We start from the raw sequence: 10,822 nt of genomic DNA, 5'->3' as shown, positions 1-10,822 counted from the left end.
AGATTGTTCTTCTGGTGATTCTGATTAATGTCTATCAGCAGACCTGGGAGACAGGCTCTCTCCTCTGAGTTTCAGTGGTTAGAGCACTCTCTGCTGGCAAGCTCTCCTCTTACAGGGAAGGTGAACAGATATCTGGTGTTTGGACCTCCTCCTGGCCGAAGAAGAAGGCCCAAAACAGGACCTTTGCCAGATGCTGTGTTGCTTTGGCAGGTCACAGAAGCTGTCTGCCTCTGTGGTCCACACTCTCACCTGTGCAGACTAAATTCGTAAGTTCAGCAGAGTCCTGAAACCAAGATGGCACTCCCTCCTCCTGAGGCAGAAGGCTCCCGTGCAGGGTGGGACCACTGTCCTCCGGCTGGGAGGGTGCTGGATGTCTGCGGCCCCAAAAGGGTGCTGCCTCAGTGGCTCTGTGGCTCCCACCTGACCCAGAAGCTGTCTGCCTCTGTGGTGTACACTCTCACCTGTGCAGACTAAGTTACTAAGTTTGGCGGAGTCCTGGAACCAAGATGGTGCTCCCTGCTCCTGAGGCAGAGGGCTCCAGTGCAGGGCCTGTTTTAAATATTTTAATTTAAGCAAATATTAAAGATAACAGATACCTTATCTCCAGGAAGAATTCAGTATTATATTTAAATTTTCAGCCATGCAAACTGTAGTGAATGGGCCAAAGATATTGAATGGCAGAGAATGTAGTGAGTTGCTGAATAGACTAGTTTGGAATCATACAAATGTTTGCTGATTATTTCTCACTCCTTTTCCATTTCCAATTTGTTCTCTTTCTTTCTCCATTTCAAAGGAAAGGTAGAGCTCATGATCTTCAATTCTTTGATGAGGCTACATTTAGTTAGCAGAGGTCATTTAAATGAATGAATAGTTCTACCATATTCTCGACCTTCTATTTTGTTTTTGAAGAGAGTCTCTATAGTTTGCTTCCTTTTTCTGTGATAAATACAATCACCAAATTAACGTGAAGACGGAAGGGTTTATAGGGTTTGCACTTCCACATCCTAATGTACTATTGAGGGAAATTGACACTGGAATAAAAGCACTAAATGAAGCAGAAATCAGAATGCTGCTTAATGGCTTGCTTCCAGGCTCTGGTCAGTGAAGTTCCATATAGAACCAGAACCCTTGCCTAAAGGAGGGACAACCTAGAGCCACCTACACCCTCTCTTATCAACTAGAAATCAATAAAATGTCCCACAGACATGCCCTTAGGCCACTATGAGAGAGTCAGTACCCTGAGATTCTTTCAGATAATTCTGGACTATGTGAAGTTGAGATCACAAGCTAATTAGCAGAGAAGTCCAATAGACCTTTGCTTGGAACTCTAATATTCCTCATGCAGAATGAAAATTTTACTTTCTCTACTTATGCTCTTTAGCTCTCCTCAGGCCCTTGATGAATAGGTGATGTTAATGCCTGAACAAACCCATGAGGATGAATCATCTCTAATCAATATGCTAATACAAATATTAGTCTCTTTTCTATACAGCCAGGACACATGTCTTGCAAATCTCTCGACATTCCTTTATGTAATCAAATATATCCATAAAGTTATACACACACACACACACACACAGAAACATACACATGAATACCCATATACACACATGAAACAATACAAACCCAGAAAATACGTTCCTCACTTCTGATGTAAATGACTTGATGTTGTTAGTTTTATATGTCACAGGCCCCTAATGGATTTGTGGGTTAAGAATAGTATCTTCTTATTTATTTATATACCATATACCATATTTCTATCTAGGATCAAATGGTCTTAAAGTAGAAAAATTTTCTTTTACTTTTATCATCAGAACCTACAGGAACAGAAAAGGGATCATTTGCATATTTAAGTTCATGACATCAATAATTTTGGATTTCATTTCTCACCCAAAACAATTAAGATCATCAGTTTTTACTAGAGTTTATGCCCTTCTGTTCTTTATTGGCAAGGCCTTCCATGTAGAAGCTAGTGTGACAGCCAAATGTGTATGTAACTGTGATCTAATCACTGAAAATCCTTGTCTGTTCTGCAGTAATATTCAAATACTCCTGGATATATACCAAGCTTTGTGAGCATTGCTAAGGTCGGCTACATAAGATGAATTTTACTCTATTTTACATTTATTACTTGAGGGATTGGGTTCATAATTTTCTCAACATCCAAAAATGTAAGTTTTCTGTCTTGATGGCAACTTGTATCAAGGTTTTAATAGTGGAAGCCACCTTGAATATCTTACAATCTTTCATTTGGACCTATAGAGTTATAATTTCCATGTTAATTATGAGTACAGGAATAATGCCAGCAGAAAATTAATGACTGCATATCACTACTAGCATTGCTACATGCTTTGAGATTTAAAAAAAATCCAATTAAAAAATATTTCTTTACCATTAGCACTTATGATTTTTAAGAACTATATGACCTTATCTCTATTTTATTAATGATATACTTATTAAATAATTACCTATTTGAAGAAGTTCATGGGCTAATCCTTAAATAACTTGTCTTTTATTATTTGACAAATTTTTATTTACAGACAGTAACATTTATTATTCGTTGCAAATGAAATTCTATGTATCACTAATTTTCTAATGTCTTAATTTTTATTTGGTATAATTTTTGAGTACAATTTTTCTGTTTCTTTTACTTTTTAGTTTTATTAGTATTTAATTCTGGTTATTAATAAAGACATGAAAATTACTGTATGATGAGAATGTTTTGTAAATGTACACAATTTTCTGTAAGTCAGCAAAATGGAGAGTGATATTTTTAAAATTAATTTAATATATATTAATTCTGAAAATAAATGCAAGATAGCTTTTAAAGCAATGGGTATTATTTTATTATTTTTAAGGCTCACTTACCAAGCTACATATTCTCTAAAGTGAACTCTATGAAATTTTCACTGAGTATCTAACTTTTGCTAGTAACTCATTTGCCACAAACTTCCATAAGTTTAAGGTCCCCTGGGTAGTAATTTGCATCCCTGAGTGGAATCTACTCATTTGAAACCATAAATAATTTTAGGCAATTTTCATGCTCAAATAGTCATGAAATTGAGGGGGCCTTCTGCTTCAGTAAATCGTACACATTTTCTATTTTCCCTAACTCCTTTTCCTTTGAGCAAATGTGGCATGTGTTCCTAAATTATTTGTGAAGAACAGTTTTGGTGAGGTCTCAAAGATAGAAAATTCTACATTAATACATTTTCAACTTCGCTTAATAGAGATAAGAAAAGAAAATTTCAATACTATTAACTAGCTGGTCCCTCACAAAGAAACAATTAAAAACAGACGGAAGAAAATATTATTAACTTCATTTTGAGATCAAATATCATGTTTAATATTATTTTCAAGAAAGAATATTATATGTATATAAAATAATATTACAGTTTTATATTCTGTCATTTTTTCTAAATATTAAACAATAAAGGTATCATAGATATTATATAAACTCTGCAAGCCAATATATTATAGTGATATAATTTTAACAAATATCAAATAAACATAGTACATAGACACTGTTTTTTTTAATTTATTTTTTTTATTCTGTATTTTCCTCATTTACATTTTCAATGCTATCCCAAAAGTCCCCCATACCCACCCCCCCAATCCGCTACCCACCCACTCCCCCTTTTTGGCCCTGGGGTTACTGTGAAGTTTCTAATTGCTTTTCATATGTGTTTGATTTTGTTGAAAAATTCTATGAAAGGAAAACTATATGTTTTATATAATTGATTGGCAGAGATATTTTATACTACTTATACAAGCTCAGGATTGAATATGCATATTTTCCATGCTATTTTTCTATATATATATCATTATTTTGGAACAAATTAATCAGAACATAAAGCAACTACTTAATTTGTATTATTGCTCTTTTCAAAATTTATAAAAATATATATGCATAAACAGCCCCTTAATATAGATTTTATTTTTTGTTTATAGGATCTATTCTTACTTTAATCCCATATGCTATATGCACAAATACTACAGAAGTTAGAAGCCACTTACATTAGCATTGTAAATATAATACAACTTGAGATAACTCTAATGGAGAATAAAACATTTCCATCCTATTTCCTATGTGTATGTATATATACACATGTGTACACATACATCTTCAGGTAGAGATTTACTTCTTCAGAAACTGATTGATGTAAAAAATGATGCACTTAGAAGGAATTAAAAGTATTAATGTGATTTTATGCAAGTAAATATTTAAATATTTTAATGTTGAGTGATGCCTTTTATGTGTGACTTAACATCATTTCCTTTCTTTGAGTATTTGTGTTTTATTGTAAATCTTGAATATACACAGTATATTGAAAATGATGCCATTATTTGGGTGTGGTGATGCATGCCTTTATTTCCAGCAATCAGTAGACAGAGGTAGGTGTGGTTCTAGGCTAGCCTTATCTACAAAGAATATTTCAGGACAGCCAGAGGTCTTACACAAAGAAATCCCATTTGGAGAGAAAGAGAGAGAGAGAGAGAGAGAGAGAGAGAGAGANGAGAGAGAGAGAGAGAGAGAGAGAGAGAGAGAGAGAGGAGAAGGAGGAAGGAGGAAGGAAGGAAGGGAAAATCATTCTGTTACATTAGATCGCTAGAGAGCAATAGCTTTTTGGAATGTGCTTTCTATTGTTAAAATGGGACACAATAGAGTTATATAGCATGTCATGCTTCAGGATTCATGATTTTCTTAGGAACATTTTCTTCAATGTCTCTGCAGTGAAGTTTCTAATTACCTATTAGAAATAACCCATATTGAATAGCTTACAAAATTATCTTATGGACCAGGAGGCTCTTTCCTAATATACTTGCTAATGGTATTTAATGTATATAATTTAAAAAATGTGTAATTATGCCTATATACTAGTTGAAGATTATAAAGGTGTTTCCCAGTAATTTTACTTTTAATGAACCATCAGAAAGCCTACTTTTGTAGGTTCTCTTATAAAGTTCATTTAATGTTGGTAGCTATAGCACAGTTTTATATCCTACATTTATGAAACACACTAATATACTTCAATTTTAATGAAATAATATACATATTTGACTGATAACACTATGTAAAATTTATACACATATTCATTTGCATATTTATTTTTGAGACAGAAGCTCCTTTCCCCAGGCTGGTCTCAAACTCATTGCAAAACTCATTGTATAATTCTCCATGCATTTGGTGAATGTTGCACCACCATACTTGTTCTATGTAGAGCTGGAGATGATACTCAATGCTTCATATATGATAGAAGCTCTTTATCAACTGGGAAAGCTTTTCAGAGAGAACAGTTTTAAAAGAAAAAGCTCTCTTTAATATATGACACACTGCATTAAATTTTACTAGATGTTTAAATAGACTGTAACCCTTCCTTATCCTTATGCTTATCTTTGTCTTCAGAAGGACGGATGAAGTTTTGGAGTAAGAACAAAATCATCTTACGGATAAATACAAAACAGTCTATTTATGTTTGATGCGAGAGAAATGGATTTCTAAGCAAATAAATATACCTTGATGAAACCAGTATAATTGATTATAATGAGTCTTAATATTTAAACATTGAATATGATTGATATATTTCTTTATGGAACAAATTTTATATAGAAAACAATTTATTGGTGCACAATGAAGAGGTCTTGGAAGTGTTTCTTGTAAAGGCAATAAAAATTTATTGTGTTCTTCATAGACATCCATGAAGACACAACTGTCCAGAAGTGCTGGACAGATGAGAATGGAGAAATGATTAGCAGACAGCTTGTCTACACCTGTTTCATGTAGAATTTAATTCCTTTTTGCAAACATTACTTTTATTTCCTCAGATGAAGTGACAAGATGAGAACTTTAACCAAGATGTGTGAATACATGGTTTGGGCTGAACCCAGAACATTTTATTCTCTGTTATAACTCTAGGCCCAGGCTTGGAAGCATCTAACATTCTTATAATCTAATTTTCAAGCTGACTAATTCAATTAGTATTCTCTCAGCTTTCGACTAAATTGTTTTGCCTGACTTCATACTAACTTTGCAACATGTTCTAATCCTCTGCCCCTTTCTCAATCACTAGCTTGTTCTGGCTTCACCAGTGTATACATAACTTATTCTCTCTGTAACCTGTCTCTGTGAAACTATCCCATTAAAACTGCCATTCACACACACTATGCACCACACTCCTCATTACTACCATCTTTTCCCTTCTCTTAAGTAGCCTCTCTTCCTCTGCTGTTCTTGCATGAGTTGGGTGTATCCTATCTCTGACTCATTCTGTCAAATCTTTCTCTGAATCTTCACTTTCTTATACCACTCAATTAGGCATCACTTTCAAACATGGTGGCTTCCTTCTATAAACTAACCTTACCATCATTGTTAGGAATTAAATGTATGTGCTAAGACTTGTCTGTATTCCAGCCAAATCGTACGGGAATCCAGAGTATGTCTGTATTCCTGCTTGGTCATATCTTTGGATATTATCCCTTGCCAGAGAAGCCATGTTGCTGGATTAGAATTTCTCTAGACCTTTCATGAGTTTCCTGGTTTTGACTTAAAATATTTTGAAGACATATGCTTTAAGTATGTTCACAGATTAGTGTGAGACATCATGCAGTCTACAGAACTTCCCTGATTTTCTTTTTCCTTTTTCCTTTTTTTCTTCTTTTTACTGGATATTCTCTTTATTTACATTTCAAAAGCTATCCCCTTTCCAGGTGTCCACTCCAGAACCCCCTAACCCATCCCACTCCCCCTGCCTCTCCACCACCCACTTACCCATTCTTGCCTTCAAGCCCTGGCATTTCCCTATATTGGGGCATCAAACCCCTTCAGGCCCAAGGGCCGCTCCCACACACACACTGGTCCATCAAGGCCATTCTCTGCTACATATGCCACCAGCGCCATGGGTGGAGCAACAGTTGTGGTTTTCATATCATATCTAATTGGTAAGGGGAGTGAGAGGCATCTCTAGAACATACCAAAGACCTGGGCTGGGGGAGTTTCCTAAGTGTCTGTAGGGAGAATCCTGGAAGTAAGGGTATGGAACCTAAAGTGATCCTGAAGCCAGGCAGGACCCCCAGTGGAGGGATAGGGACACCAACAGACCCAAAATAGTCTTGACCCAAAATTTGTCCTGTCTACAAAAACATACAGGGACAAAGATGGAGCAGAGACAGAGAGACTGGTTAACTAATACCTGGCCCAACTTGAGGCACATGCCAAGGACAAGCACCAATCCCTGGTACTACTAATGATGCTGTGTTAAGCTTCCAGACAGGAGCCTAGCAAGACTGTTCTCTGAGAGGATCCAACCAGCAGCTGATTGAAACAAATACATAGATCCACAGCCAAATGTTGGACATAGATGTGGGTGTCCTATTGAAGGATTGGTGGAGGGATTGAAGGATACATCGGGGATAGGCACTCCACAGGAAAACTATCAGAGTTAGCTAACCTGGACCCTTGGTGTCTCTCAGAAACTGGACCACGAACATAAGAACATACATGGGATGAGCCTAGGCCTCCTGTATCTAGGAGATGTGCAGCTTGGTTTTTCATGTGAGTCTACCAACAACTGGAACAGGGAGCTATCACTAATGCTGTTGCCCACCTGTGGGTCCCTTTCCCTAACTGGGCTACCTTGTCTGGCCTTAATGACAGAGGATGCACCCATTCAGGCAGAGAATTGATGTGACAGTGTTGTGGGATACCTGGTGGGGGTGGGGGTAGGGGTGGGGTGGCTCCATCCTCTCAGAGGAGAAGGGTAGGGGCAATCAGGGAAGGAAATGTGTGAGGAGGTATCTAGAGGAGGAGGGCAGCAATCATGGTGAAAACGGAATAAGTAAATTAGTGGGAAAATCAACATAAAAGAGTAGTGCTTATGCTGACAATGTAACTATTTGGTTTTTAGAAGATTTATTTATATATTTTATGCATATGAGTACACTGTAGCTATCTTCAGACATACCAGAAGAGGGCATCAGATACCATTACAGATGGTTGTGAGCCACAGCTTGATTGCTGGGAGTTAAACTCAGGACCTCTGGAAGTGAAATCAATGTTCTTAACCACTGACCAATCTCTCCTGCCCTAAATACCTATTTAAATTGAGAAATTATATGACAAAACAAAATTAAAGCTATGAATGAAACATCAATTTAATGAAGACAATTCCATTTAATTATGTCATACATATATAGAGCATACTTATTTCAAAGAGGAAATGACATAAGTAAAATTTTAGCAAGAAAAAAATCTATTCAATTCTATTGAATTAAACAAGGAGGAGCAAAACTCCATCGAATTCAAACAAATTCTAATGAATGATGGAAGACATAACTGTGACCATGAGAGAGATGGTCAGATTTAAACCAAATATGTGTGTGTGTGTGTGTGTGTGTGTGTGTGTGTTTTAATGTATGCATTCATATATCAGAAAGAATCATTTTAAGGAAGGAGATCATCTTTCGACTTCAAGTCTCAAAAGCTTTGGATTATGTTTGGCTTGATCTACTCTTTCTGCTTTGGAGTGCTAAAGAACATCTTGTCCTAAGGAGCTTGCAAACTGAAGGTATTCCCTTTCTGGTGTTGCTGAAGAAGATGGAAACCAGACTTGTGCTGATAGAATTCTTTCATTTATTTCTTCAACTTATTGCATCAACCATCAATACTAAGGTTAGCCCTTTTTCCCTTAGGTTTTCTCTGAGATCTACTTAAAGGAAACACACAATACTTGACTGATTACATATTGCCATGCATCCCTAAATCCAGCCATGATGACAAATCCAGAATGTAAATCTTGCCTAAGGATAGGCAAACATTTTTGTGTTGTTATGACAGGTATTAACTTTAAAACATGAAGTGAATAACCCATAAAGTTTAGTCTCCTATCCCTATATCTAGACAGAAAAATTCTCTTTAATGATGATATTTCAAAGCATTTGGAATACAATAGGTTTATAAAATTGGAAGCAATTTTATTCTTACTTTTAATTGTATGCAAAAAGAGAAGTGAAATGATTTACAATTAAAAGTTTTAAAATAAAAGCTACACAGGAACAAAAAGTGATTTCACTATCTTCAACATACTATATAGGTCAATCAACATCGTTTTCAAGTTGCATGGTTTGTAAAACATATTATAGGCCTTATTTAGTAGTACATATCTTTAATCCTAACACTTGGGAGCCTGTGTCAGGCAGATATCTGTGTGTTGAAGGCCAGCCTGGTCTATACACAGTGAGTTCTAGGACAGTAAGGGGTAAATAGTGAGACCCTGTTTTGAACTCTGCCCTTACCACTGCAAATGCATATATACATGCATATATATATATATATATATATATATATATNTGCAAATGCATATATACATGCATATATATATATATATATATATATATATATATATATGCATTATTTAGACCTTGTTGGAAAATCCATTTTATTCATGAAAACTGGGAATAACAATTTGATAGTAAACAAATCTTTTCTGTCACTTCATTGCTTTAATAGTTAAAAATCTTCCATGCTACAGGAAGTGACTGATTTCATGTTCAGTATTTATTATGTCTGGATGAAGCTTCTTATAGCAATAATCTAAACATCATTGTTTTAACTATACACCTCACCTGACATATCAGCAATGACCTATAGCCTAATCATTCTGAAGGTAGGGACTGGAATTGATGCCAGCACAAGCTACACAGTGAATTAAATGCTATATCTTCCACAAGTAAGTAATTAAGTAAATAAACAAATAAATCAATGCTAAATCTACACATATTATTTTATAGATTTTTACAGTAATTTATAGCTAACATGTAGTAGTGACTAAGGATTTCTGGACCATAAAAGAATGCCAGTATTTGCTAAAACATTGTAACTTGTTTTTATGAAGTTCACAAGAATTTATGAATACATTCAAAGAAGTGATATGAATACAACTCAAGGACAAAATTTAATTTGTTTTTTTCTTTTCTATTTTAAATAAAAATGTTTATATCATCAGAAAGTATCCTAGTTATCAAGTTACATATCATAACATAGTAAAATGACTGGACTGTGGGTGATAATTTCATCTGGGTAAAACAAAGTCAATATATTTTACTGATGTAGATGACAAATCAATTGCAATCTTATCTTGATGGAATAATGTACGAGACTCTCGATATATATTCATTTTGTCTTAAGAATGCAAAGCTTTGGTCCACTATGAAGTGTTTGAGTTTTACACTGAATGTTTTCCATGTTGTAAGACAGGAAAAAGGATTCAAGGAGATAGGAAGCTAGAGATAAAATGGCTGCGTATAAAAGTTTCATAATTGAATCCTTTGAGAGAATATTAAGACTTAACAAGATAGCCATGCTGCTAAGTAAAAACAATTTCATCCTACAAACAGAAGTCTAATCTAACTCATGTACATATGAGAAAACTCTAAAGCCCATTGACTATAGATTGCTTCAGTAGGCATAGTATGCCTCTTCCTGCAACAATAAAATTGCCCATTACTTGCTTTCTTTGACAGACCCATGACACACCTTCAACACACCATAGCATATATGATGAGGTCACAGAAAAATCATCGGTTGTTTAAACCTTCTGAAATTGGAAATTCAAAATGACATTGGTTAGTAGGAAAAAAATCTTCCCGGAAAATTTATAGGGAAAAAATAGTACATTCACAAATGAGGCACAAAGCTGGTGGTGGCTTAAGCAGCTCTGTTTGTATTCAGAGGCCATGACATTGGAATTCCCCTCTGAAGAATCCATAACAAAGCATATTTACAAAGCATTATCTAAGTAAATGTGGGGAATATAACTCTTTACAG

The sequence above is a fragment of the Mus caroli genome, chromosome 3 (assembly GCF_900094665.2).
Source record: "Mus caroli chromosome 3, CAROLI_EIJ_v1.1, whole genome shotgun sequence".
NCBI lineage: Eukaryota > Metazoa > Chordata > Mammalia > Rodentia > Muridae > Mus > Mus caroli.
Note: the sequence above shows the minus strand (reverse complement) of the source record.